The following is a 12,308-nucleotide window of genomic DNA, read 5'->3' as shown; positions in this document are numbered from 1 at the left end:
ATATTTTTCAATGGCTCTCATCCAGCCTAAATAATAGTATTGAATATTACTAATTTCACACACTATTTAGGATGATTAATATTAAAGACTTATAGATGTAGAAAGATGGTTCACTCACTTATGAATAGGAGAAACTGCAACGCATAATATGGCGGAATACGTCCCGCCTTCTAAGTAAAAGAGCCAATCGCTGATTGATAAAGTCATTGCATCACTACAGCTGCTGTTAGAAGCTCCGGTTCCCATAGAAACCTGAGACTTGAGCTTAGGACATTGGCTAGTCTAGCCTGAAAAATAAGATATTTGAGCATAAGAAACAACATTTTGTTGCTGAGTTGAAATGTTATTTAATTGTGAGTTCACAGTTTATGAGATTTCAGGATTTCCCAATTCAAATAGATGGTCTTGGATGCCCGAAATAGAGGGTATGCATCGACGTCACTTTCTCGCCGAAAGCGCGCTCCCCCAGCTGGACTGAGTGCCAAAAGAACCTGCTGCGTGACTGGAAAAAGCGAGTAAAACTAACAAATTACACTAAAGGTTGGACTCGAAAGTGCTCCTCGCAACTTGTCAAATAATCACTAATCACTTATATCAAGCCCTAATGTCCAGCCCTGAAACATATATAGTTTTATAGTATAGTTTTTGTCAGTGTTTATTTAAAAACACCCAATTATGCAGAATATAAGACGGAAAATATTTAATTGATGAGTTGTCAACATAATTAATAACAATTAAATATAAACGGTATGATTTTACCTCAACAATTTGACACAAAATGATAACTGCAAATCCAATGCTGCCGCTCAGTCTGGCGTGACCGCAGTCGGTCGACGGTGACGTCACGTGCATACCGTATCCAATAAATTAATAATAAATTATAAATGTGTTCAGCATTCTGCAACAAATATTTTTCAATGTAAATCTGAGATGAAAAATAGAACTGCAGCGTGTTCTCATTTATAGAGGCTGCCAGATATAAACCTCGCTCCAGACCAAGACGATATCGGTCTGCTTCAGTTAAGTGTCTGCATCAGGTCAGTAACTGTTCGTCCTATGTGGAGTAACGTTAGCGTATCATAATTTGAGTAAACTCTTTAATTTAAACGTGCTTGTGTGAATAGCTTTTATATACACTGTTAGAAATTACCAGCATTTCACAATAATTAACAGTATTATTTTACAGTAACTTGTTGTAATTAAGTTTCCCTGTAATATCCCAATGAATACCTGTAAAAACTACAGTTTCCTTGGATTTTACAGCATTTAACTCTTATTTTACAGTAAAATCTTGCAATCTAAAACCTGCTGTTATATCACAACAAGGTCTGTAGTATCACAGCAACACAGTGAAAAAAATTAAGGATTTCACAGCATTAAACAGTATTATTACAGTGAAATATTGTATTGAAATATGCCCTGGGAAGTCACATGACATAACCGAACTGTTTGGTTTTGAACTGAAGGCGCCGTCGTGTCCCTCTTCTATTCCGGGCTGAATGAGAAGGTGAGTTTGCATCACTTACACCCATGTTATTTTAATATAATTATAATATTTACTTTCAAATAAACGTTTATCGCATGACACAGTTCACATTTTGTTAGCAAGTGCCCAGAATTGTTGAAAGTTCTCTCACAGCATTTGCTAATAGTAATGACGAGAGTTTCGCTATAATTTTTCATGTTACTATCACCGTTTATAAAACCAATGATGGGACAAACATTACAATCTATGCGTGCACATTTCTGTAATTAGTCAAGGTTATCATAGATTAGCAGGGCTAACCGTTAGCTTTTTAACTTTAATAACTTAGTGATTCAAACGGTCCATTAATTTTTTTTTTTTTTTCCAGCGGATATCCTAGTTAACGTTACAACAGTTCACATTTTGTTAGCAAGTGCCCGGAATTGTTGAAAGTTCTCTCACAGCTTTTGCTAATAGTAGTAATGTTAGTAATGACGAGAGTTTCGCTATAATTTTGCATGTCACTATCACCGTTTAAACAAATCTGGTGTTTGTAAAGTTTATAAAACCAATGATGGGACAAACATTACTATTTATGTGTGCACATTTTTGTAATTAGTCAAGGTTATCATAGATTAGCAGGGCTAACCGTTAGCTGTTTAACGTACTCGGTTACTAACGTAACCTCGGTTCCCTGAGATACGGAACGAGTACTGCGTATGGGGAAAGGTCTCCCTTTTTCCCCGCTGCTGAAGCCTTTTTCAATAACGCAGTGTAACTGCACCGTCATTGGTTCACTCATAGACAAGTTGTTGAACCAATGGCGGCGCGGCATAGCTGCGCGGCCTATGGCGACAAGCGCGCGAATATTCCCGCCGAAATGGGCGGGGTATAGGGCTATATAAGCAGGCGTTTCGCCATAGGATTTCAGTGTCAATCGACTGAAGCGACGACCCTGAGCCGCAGCCTCGTGGCACGGCAAGTGACGCAGTACTCGTTCCGTATCTCAGGGAACCGAGGTTACGTTAGTAACCGAGTACGTTCCCTTTCGATACTTCACTCGTACTGCGTATGGGGAACGAATTCAACCACGCCGTGCCACGGCTGGGAACGATATAGCTTGCATTTGGCCACCCAGAGGGGGCAAAAAGGACAAGCGGAGGCAAAGCCTAACCGAACCCATGGTTACACTGAAGGAAGATACTTCCTATGGTGGCGTGAAGCGGGACCTGTTGGAAGCCGCTAATCACACCGACAGGACCCGAGCTTGTAAGGTCGGGACATCGAGGTGATAGAACCTGACAAAGGTGGACGGCGAAGACCAGCCGGCCGCCTCACAGATGTCTTGGATGGAAACTCCGTTGGACCAAGCCCACGAGGAAGCCATTCCTCTAGTGGAGTGGGCCCTGACTCCTATGGGGCAATTAGTGCCCAGTGAGGAGTAGCACAGGTTAATAGCATCCACTATCCAACGGGAAATGCGTTGTTTCGAGACCGGAGACCCTTTGGTGCGGCCGCCAAAACAAACAAAGAGCTGATCCGACAGTCTGAAAGACTGTGATCGGTCTATGTAGGTCCTCAATGCCCTGACTGGGCAGAGTAGCTGCAGCTCTGGTTCGTCCGCCGAGGGAGGAAGAGCAGAGAGCGAGATGACCTGAGCTCTAAACGGAGTTGAGAGCACTTTAGGGACGTAGCCATGCCTAGGTTTCAGAACGACCTTAGAGTCACCAGGCCCGAATTCGAGGCATGCAGGGTTCACAGAGAGGGCCTGCAAATCGCCAACACGCTTTACCGATGCTAGTGCTAGTAGCAGAGCGGTTTTTAGTGTTAGGGGCCTGAGGTCGGCTGAACCCATTGGTTCAAATGGGGCTCCTTTCAAGGCCCTGAGGACCAACGAGAGGTCCCAGGAGGGAATAGTGAGAGGGCGAGGAGGATTCAAACGCCTAGCACCTCTCAAAAAACGGATCACGAGCCCGTTTCGTCCCACCGATTGGCCAGCAATAGGAGCGTGGAACGCTGCAATGGCTGCTACGTAAACCTTAAGCGTGGAAGGGGAGCGCCCCATTTCCAAGCGTTCTTGGAGGAAAGACAGTATGGAAGATACGTCACTCTCCACAGGGTCTATGTTGCGTGTTGAACACCAATCAACAAAGACTGACCACTTCTGGTCGTAGAGGCGCCTCGTAGATGGGGCTCTAGCCTGAGAAATGGTATTTAGGACGTCCTCGGGGAGGCTAGTCGGCTCCCATCGAGGGACCAGAGGTGCAGAGCCCAGAGCTGCGGCTGTGGGTGCCAGATTGTTCTGTTTGCCTGAGAGAGGAGGTCCCGTCTCAGGGGAATCGGCCACGGGGCTCTTAGAGAGAGCCTGAATAGCTCTGAGGACCAAACCTGGTTCCTCCAGAGCGGGGCCACCAGAAGGACTCTGTGCTGGTCTTCTCTGATACGCCTGATGACCTGGGGGATCAGTGCGATCGGAGGGAAAGCATAAAGGAGCGTGCTGGGCCATGTGTGGGCCAGAGCATCTACTTCCTTCGAGAAAATGTTGGGCAATGAGAGTTGTCTTCTGAGGCGAAGAGGTCTACCTCTGCCTTCCCGAAGAACTCCCAGATCGTGAGGACCACTTGGGGGTGGAGCATCCACTCGTCGGAGGGGGATGTTGCTCCGTGACAACATGTCCGCACCCAGATTGTTCCTGCCAGGAACATGAGTCGCTCTGAGCGACTGAAGCCTCGGAAGAGCCCATTCCAGCAGTCGTTTCGCCAGAGCGCATAAGCGGCTGGACGAAAGACCGCCTTGGTGGTTCAGGTATGACACCACCGTCATACTGTCTGACCGAACTAGAACATGACGTCCCGTCAAGTAAGCCTGAAAGAACTGAAGGGCTTTCATCACTGCTAGCATCTCTAGACAGTTGATGTGTAGATGGCTTTCCTCGTGGCTCCACGAGCCGAAGGCCGGTCTGCCCTCGCACACAGCGCCCCAGCCCAAGTTGGAGGCGTCTGTTGAGAGCACCGTCCTCCGTGAGACCGCCTGTAAGGGGACTCCGCGTTGGAACCATACTGGATCCATCCAAGGTTTCAGGGCTAGAAGACAGGCCCGATTGACCTTGAGACATAGGCGGCCGTGCCGCCATGCGCTGGGAGGAACCCGGAACTTCAACCAGTACTGAAGAGGCCGCATCCGAAGAAGGCCTAGCTGCAGCACCGGGGAGGCGGAAGCCATCAGCCCTAGCAGCCTCTGGAAAAACTTCAGAGGGAGATAGGCTTTGTTCGTGACAGATGCCGTGAGCTGCTGAATTGCCAGGGCGCGCTCTGGCGAGACTACTGCCGTCATACGGACCGAGTCGAAAACTGCTCCCAGAAACGAAATTCGTTGAGTGGGGCATAGCGAGCTCTTGGCTAAGTTGACCCTGAGACCCAGGCATTGTAGATGGCTGAGGAGCACGGATCTGTGGCGTTCCAGCTCGTCTCGCGAACGGGCTAAGATGAGCCAGTCGTCGAGGTAATTCAGAACCCGGATTCCCATCTGTTTCAGAGGGGAAAGCGCCGCGTCCATGCACTTGGTGAAAGTGCGGGGAGCCAGAGACAGCCCGAAGGGCAGGACCGTATATTGGTATGCCACCCCTTCGTATGCGAATCTCAAGAATCGTCTGTGACGGGGGCTATCTGGATGTGAAAATACGCATCCTTCAGGTCCAGCGAGCAGAACCAGTCCTCGGGGCAAATGTGCGCGAGGATCTGCTTCAGCGTCAGCATTTTGAACTTCCGTCTCATGAGGGAGTGATTCAAAAGCCTGAGGTCTAGGATGGGTCTGAGACCGCCATCCTTTTTGGGGACCAGAAAGTAGCGGCTGTAAAAGCCTGTCTCGCTCTCTGACGGAGGAACCATTTCCACAGCTCCTTTTTCCAGCAACGACATGACTTCGGCCCGGAGGACATGAGCGTCGTCCGGATTGACCGATGTTTGAAGCACCCCGGCGAAGCGGGGGGCCGTCGTGCAAACTGGAGCGAGTAGCCCTGGTTTACGATCCCCATGACCCATTCTGACACATCGGGGATGGCCTGCCAGGCCTCGGCCCGAGTGGCTAGGGGTTGAATAATGTTGGGTGACAGACCGCCGTTGAGAGGGTCGTACACCGCGAGGGGTGGAAGAGGAAATTTGCTCTTTTTGTGATGAGGTAAAAATTTGTCCGCCGTGAAAACGGCGTTTGGAGTGGGCGCAACAGGTGTGGGCCCAGCTGTCACTTGGAGTATGTTTCCCACGCCCGGAAATAAACGAGGCGGAGGGGAAATTACCCGTGGGAGCTTTTGGGGTGGTCCGGTCGTAACGGGACGGTCCCCCATCCTCTTCCTGTCCGACGAATCAGGACGACTTCGGAGGCACCGGGTCCAGCACAATCCTGGGCCGGGGTCCCTGGCGCCTCGGGAAGGGAGGGCGCTTCGCAGGGCGCGAGCGCTGGCGATGCTCCTGGGGCGGCGCTGCCTGTGTTGCAGGTGGGGCTGGTTTGTTCTGCTGAGCCGGCGCAGTCCTGGGGCGGCTAGACGCAGAAGCGGAGCTGGAGCGCTTAGGCAAGAAATGCCTCATAGCCTGAGACGATTTCTGCGCGGCAGTAAAGCGCTCAGTGAAGCCATCCACTGCAGGCCCGAAGAGACCAGAAGGCGAGACCGGGGCGTCTAAGAAGGCCGTCTTGTCTAGGTCTTTGATCTCCGTTAGGTTGAGCCACAGGTGGCGCTCCAACACGACCAGGCTGGCCATGGAACGACCGATGGCCTGGGCCGTAGCCTTCGTAGCTCGCAGGGCAAGATCCGTGGCGCTGCGGAGATCTTTGAAGGCTGGCGCGTCGATTCCAGACTCATCCAGAGAGCGGAGGAGTTTGGCCTGGAATGCTTGAAATATGGCCATGGTGTGGAGCGCAGAGGCAGCTTGGCCCGCCGAGGTGTAAGCCCGTCCAGCCAGAGTAGAGGTGGTCCGACAGGGCTTGGAAGGAAGGGCCCTCTTCGTCTTCCAACCCACAGCCGCGGGAGGACAGAGGTGAGCAGCCACCGCTTCATCTAGGGGTGGCAAGCGCTCGTATCCCTTCTCCTCGGCGCCGTCGACGGCGGTGAGGGCGGAGCGGTGCGTAGTGTGGAGGCGGGCAGAGTAAGGAGCGCGCCACGACTTCGTCAGCTCTTCGTGGACCTCAGGAAAGAAGGGCGCTGAACGCTGGCGAGGTGCTTGGCGGCGGCCTGGCAGAAACCATTCGTCCAGGCGGCTGCGAGACGGCTCCTCTGGAGGGGCCCACTCGAGGTCCAGCTCTTCAACGGCTCTAGACAGGATGCGGAAGAGCTCGGCATCCATGCCCTGGCCATGCTCGATGGGTTCCAAGGGAGGCGGTGGAGCGGGGTCTTCCGGCTCGCCAGCCCATCCTTCCGCTTCGGAAGCCGCAAGAGACATGGAGTCGTCTTGTTCGTCGTCTGTTCCCCCGAATGAGACGAGGTCACTCGCTTCTGCGGAGGGACGCTGCTCAGGGCGAGAGAACAGAACTGGAGAGAGTTCCCTGGGAGGAGAGGGCGAGGCACGCGGGGGCTGGGCCGGCGTGAGCTCGCTCAACTCCTGGCGCTGAGTCGCTCTACCCCGCTGTCTTTTCCTCGCCGGACCGCGGGAGGAAGGAGACGGGAGGGCGCGAGCGGCGAGATCGCCCTCAGTGAAGAAGGCGACCCGCGAGCGCAGGGAAGCGAGACTCATACACTCGCAGTGCGGGCATGAGTCTCCAGCGAGCGCGCCGTCTGCGTGGGGCTTGCCCAGGCAAGCGACACACTCGCTGTGTCCATCGTCGTCGTGCAGGGGGGCCCTGCAAGTACCACATGAGTGGCGGGGCATCGTGAGACGCCGCTGCCGTGAAAACGGCAATTGGGTGGCTCTTTTAGAGCGGCGAGGGCCGCGGAAGCTCTTAAAGCGGTGAAAACCGCTGGAAATCGCTCTTTTAGAGCGGCGTTTAAGCCGCGGATGAAGCTCTCAGGCGGCGCGCCGGATGGCGGCAGGGGACGCACAGGAAGCGGCCGGAAGCGGGAAGCGGGAGGCGGCGGCTCGGCGACGGCGCTAGAAGCTGCAGTCCGCGAGGGCGCCGGCGCTTTCTTCCACCGGCGAGTCCAGGCGAGTCCGCTGCGGGAGCCTCTTCAGACGGCGGCGAGAGCAGAAGGCGGCGAGCTTCTTCGGCTTCAGGCGGAGATCAGCGAAGAGAAGTAGATGTCGTCGCTGAAGGAGAAAACACTGAAATCCTATGGCGAAACGCCTGCTTATATAGCCCTATACCCCGCCCATTTCGGCGGGAATATTCGCGCGCTTGTCGCCATAGGCCGCGCAGCTATGCCGCGCCGCCATTGGTTCAACAACTTGTCTATGAGTGAACCAATGACGGTGCAGTTACACTGCGTTATTGAAAAAGGCTTCAGCAGCGGGGAAAAAGGGAGACCTTTCCCCATACGCAGTACGAGTGAAGTATCGAAAGGGAACTTTAATAACGGTCCATGAAAAAATATTTTTCCAGCGGATATCCTAATTACAACATGACTGAGCTAACTGGAGTAAGTCGTGTTCGACAACGGGAGGGTTTTAACACTGGGGTTCCCACTTGTCCTGATATGAATGAATAATAATTGTAAAAGTTTAAAATGCACTTTACATTGAGAGAGCAATCTCAAAGTGCTACAAAAAAAACAATATATACCACTATAATTTTTGACATATGGCTAAAATTAAATTACGATCAATGATCATAATCTGCATTCAAACTGAAATTCTTATTGTTGGTTGCCTTTGTGTAATTTCTCCTTTTTCTTTCCAGGTCATCAGAGGGGGAGGCTAACTATCCTGTTCAGTGTCAGGCTAAGAGTGAGGAGAAAAAGATTAGGTAGGTGACTAGTTAACATGCACCACAATGTTCAACTGTAAATTTGTTGGCTGTGACCATGTGTCTGAGAATGTGTGTAACTATGTTCAGCACACAAAACAGATGAGGACAGACCATCCTGGATTACTGTGCAACCCCAACCCCAAGATCTGTGATGTTCTGGCCTGCTATGATCCAGACTCTGACAAGGCTGTCTGCATCCTGCTGCTCCTAATGTTGTACTTCAAAGAGCCAAAAGAGAGCTTGATGCTTGAAGTTGATGTAAGATTTTTTATTCAAATATTTAAAATGCAAAATGATTACATTATCAACATTTACCTTGCATGATTTACTACCTCTGACCAATGAACAATATTTATCCTTCATCCTAAATCCATGCTATTGTGTATTAACTATGTTACAGCCATGTGCCACTGCTGTGAACGTCAATACTGCAGAACTCCCCGGCAACCCCTGCTTGATCATTCAAGGTAATGTTACTTTGATCTAGTATCAACATTTCTAACTCATTATTTTGTTTTCATTCTAGAAATCTACATGACCACAATAAATAATATTAATTATAATAAGAATTACATTTGTATAGCCCTTTGTCTCTTAAGCAGATCGCAAAGTGCTCATAACACATAATGTTGTATCTGTTCATTTCAGGTGACATGATGAAGCTGTCTGGATGGCTTATATCCATCGAGGGACATGTCGTGATGGGCCCACACCCTTTCTTTTTACACGGAGTAGTTGCTTTCTTCAGCAGCTATTACGTATTCAACCTTGAGTATCCTGCCGCTGGATCTTCAATGCTGGAGTTCATTCAAAGGTATTTTATAAAGATCACATTTAATCTTGTAATTCACATTATAGTACAGGCTTCCAACTCAATGATTGTCTTGAGGTTGAAAATGCTGACAAACGAGGTACCTGAGGCTAGCCTGGTGAGACCATCCTGATCTCACGAACTCATTCAATTACGCTCTGCAGATCAGTCTGGGTTTTTACACGTTATGCTGACAAATACCTGCCGGTCCAATCACAGCTATTTATTTTGTTTTGGGGCAGGCTATGTGATGATGATTTCGAAACGTGTATTGCGAAACGCGAATGTATTGAATGAAGTAGATGAAATTTTCTTTAAAAGCAAAACAATATGCTCTTAGGCCCTTAAAGGTGCTAAAGAGGATCTTTTCGTCGACTGAGAAACTTTGGTTACTGTTACTGTTACTGAGTTTTTGAAATGAGCGCATGCGTAAGAACAACCCCCCTCCTTTGAAGGAACGCCTCCCAAAACTCGTAAACACTCGTATTGGAACATGAGTGTTTACCACCAGCATTCGCTGTGTCGTGTTAGTGGATTCATTATGTCGGACTCACCGCAGGTAACTCATAATCTGCAGTTGTTACTCCTGTCTCCTGACAAAAACATTGCATGCAGCGCCTGTGGAGTGTGGAAAGTTACTGGAGCACGCAGCTGCACTTGTCTCTCACAAGGAACGTCATGGCAGTGATTGACAAGCCAGAGGGCCAATCGTTTAAGCGATGATCGCCTAAACGATTGGCTGATGTTTTTAAGGCCCTACTTCGTGCACAGATTATGTATATTAATATCATTCCTTTCAGTGCACCTAATAAATAGTTTTTTATCAGTTAGTAAAGACAGTTTCAAGTAATATTGCAAAAATGTATAAAACGTAACATCCTCTTTAGCACCTTTAATTGAAAAGGATGTGTTTGTCATACTTTCAACAGGATTTGGTTTCAATTTACCAACTGGCCAATTGCGTGAAGATGCATTTCAGTGGCGGCGCACGTTGATATGGCCTCTTATAGTAGACAATCAACCGCTTTGCCTCTGGCAAACCTAACCTGAGGCACCTTGGCTAAAAATGGCAAAAAACAATTATGGTGAGAGTAAGATCTAACAAGTTTGGATTATAAATCTATTAGGGTTTGATGTAGGGAAAAAGCACAGCAAAAAGCACACCTTGATAAATGCTGTCTGCAATACATACTGCAAGTCTATTTAAAACTGAAACTATCTTTGCTTATTAACAGGTGCTTCCTGGGCATCAATCCTGAAAGAGGCTCAAAGACCAAGAAGCGGACAACAATGAACCCTCAAGTGAGCACCCTTTTGAGGAAACTTTTTGACTTTGAGTGGGCTTCATAGTTTTTTTTTTTACAGCGGTAGTTGTCAGGCTCAGTTTTGAGTAGCCTTGTTCTTTTTGTAATTTTTCAAGACAACTTTGCACTACAAGATTTTTACACAATGCTGTTGCGTGTGGACTCATTATAATGTTTGAGACTGAGAGGAGCGCCTGACCCCTTTACGACATTCCTTCATCACTCTCTCCCTTGCTCTCTTATCTTGCCATGAAGGCCTCATTCCCATCCTGTCCATTACTGTTATTGTGACACAGCTAGTTGAATAGTTGAATTTTGAACAGGTAGTTGAATTGCAAGTTTGCACAATTTCTCTGCATTTTCTGCATTTTAAGATGGCTTTTATGACTAGAAAGTTTAATTTCTTGAACTCTTGAAGTTCTTGGCATCTGCTGTACATTGAAAAATATTTATTTGTTAATAAATATGCCATTGGGCTAACGTTGACTTTACCTCAGAGTTGTTTGTTGGGGGAAGGGGGTTAATTGTACAATGATTGTAAATTCACAGTAAATTATTGTCAACTTGTACATTACTTTCACAGTACACACTGTAAAAGTACAGGGCCTTGTTGTAATGATGTACAGCAAAAGATTGTAATTCCCCAGTAATGTACTGTAATATCACAGTAATTGCTTTATCATTGAAGCTGTGAAGTTACAGTATACAGTTGTGCTTTTACAACAATGCATTGTAATATCACAGATATAAAATTACAGTAAATTGCTGTGAGTATATTTCACAGTATATTGCTGTAATCCTTACTGTGAAAGTCATGCAAAATTTATCCAATTATTTACTGTAAATTTACAACGAAAAATTTTGCAGTGTAGGCTACAGTAGTTATGTTGTGTTTGTTTCATGTTTGTTCTGAGAATCAACATTACTTTTTTTCCTCACTGGAATTCCTACATAAATTGCAATGCTCAAAACAACATTCGGAATCAATAAATACTACATTAAGGCAATTCTATGCGTTTGTCGTTTGTACTAAAGTCTGTCAATCATAATTAGAGCGCCACCCTCAGACTGAATAACGCAAGGACATTAGAAACCAGAGCTAAGACCCGGAATCTGCCCTATATTTATGGTCAGGAGCGGCTTCTGATAGAAACAAAAAACAGTAAATTCGTATTTCACTTGTCATGGTAGCTTTAGTCTATTGCAGTGTATCTCAAACATGGAGGATCCCCAAACCTGCGTATTCTGTATGTCTCCCTCATTTATTACACCTGATTCAACTCATGAGTTCGTTAGTAGAGAATGAAAGACATGGGTGTGTCAGATATAGGGATGTGCAGGGCAGGTTTGAGAACCACTGGTCTATTGGATAGACTATCTTTGATCAAAATGATTTACCTTGAAATACAGTTGTTCTATAGCATATAGTCTCAGTAGATGTGCTACATCAAATGCTACTTATCAATAAATAATTCAATAACCTCTGTAAAGATAAACACAGCCTGTGGTGTTAAGACATTATTTAAAACTGAAGAAACTTGTACATTTACTGTCAGGTCTGAATTATGAGAAATGTGAAATCCTCAGGACCAAAGATGAACAGACTTTTTGTGGTGCATGGTTATGAATTAATTACATGAAACAAATGAGTCCAGACTAATATTGCAACTCTTCTTCTATTGGATTCTTTCTGTTTTCTTCTCCTTGCCGGGTGTGATATGGCTCTGCTGAAGGATCTGACAGAATTAGAGAGATTCAGACCATACACTTCAAACGCTGGAGTGGAATGAGTGTTAGAGAGAGAGAAAGGGGGAGAGAGAACTGTATTAGCACCTGG

General features: G+C 47.4%; 1 long non-coding RNA gene across 2 annotated transcripts; it reads left to right on the top strand.

The window, feature by feature from the left end:
- Positions 1 to 1,455: 1,455 nt before the first annotated feature.
- Positions 1,456 to 8,950, top strand: LOC137007380 (uncharacterized). 2 transcript variants are annotated; one of them, XR_010892611.1, is made up of 4 exons: positions 1,456 to 1,507; positions 8,288 to 8,353; positions 8,444 to 8,614; positions 8,757 to 8,950. It is a non-coding gene; the product is annotated as an uncharacterized lncRNA (long non-coding RNA). The 2 variants fall into 2 exon arrangements; XR_010892610.1 differs by lacking the exon at positions 1,456 to 1,507 and having other exon boundaries at positions 8,199 to 8,353.
- Positions 8,951 to 12,308: the final 3,358 nt, after the last annotated feature.

The sequence above is a fragment of the Chanodichthys erythropterus genome, chromosome 19 (assembly GCF_024489055.1).
Source record: "Chanodichthys erythropterus isolate Z2021 chromosome 19, ASM2448905v1, whole genome shotgun sequence".
Lineage (NCBI taxonomy): Eukaryota > Metazoa > Chordata > Actinopteri > Cypriniformes > Xenocyprididae > Chanodichthys > Chanodichthys erythropterus.
This window is presented reverse-complemented; position numbering and strand designations above follow the sequence as displayed.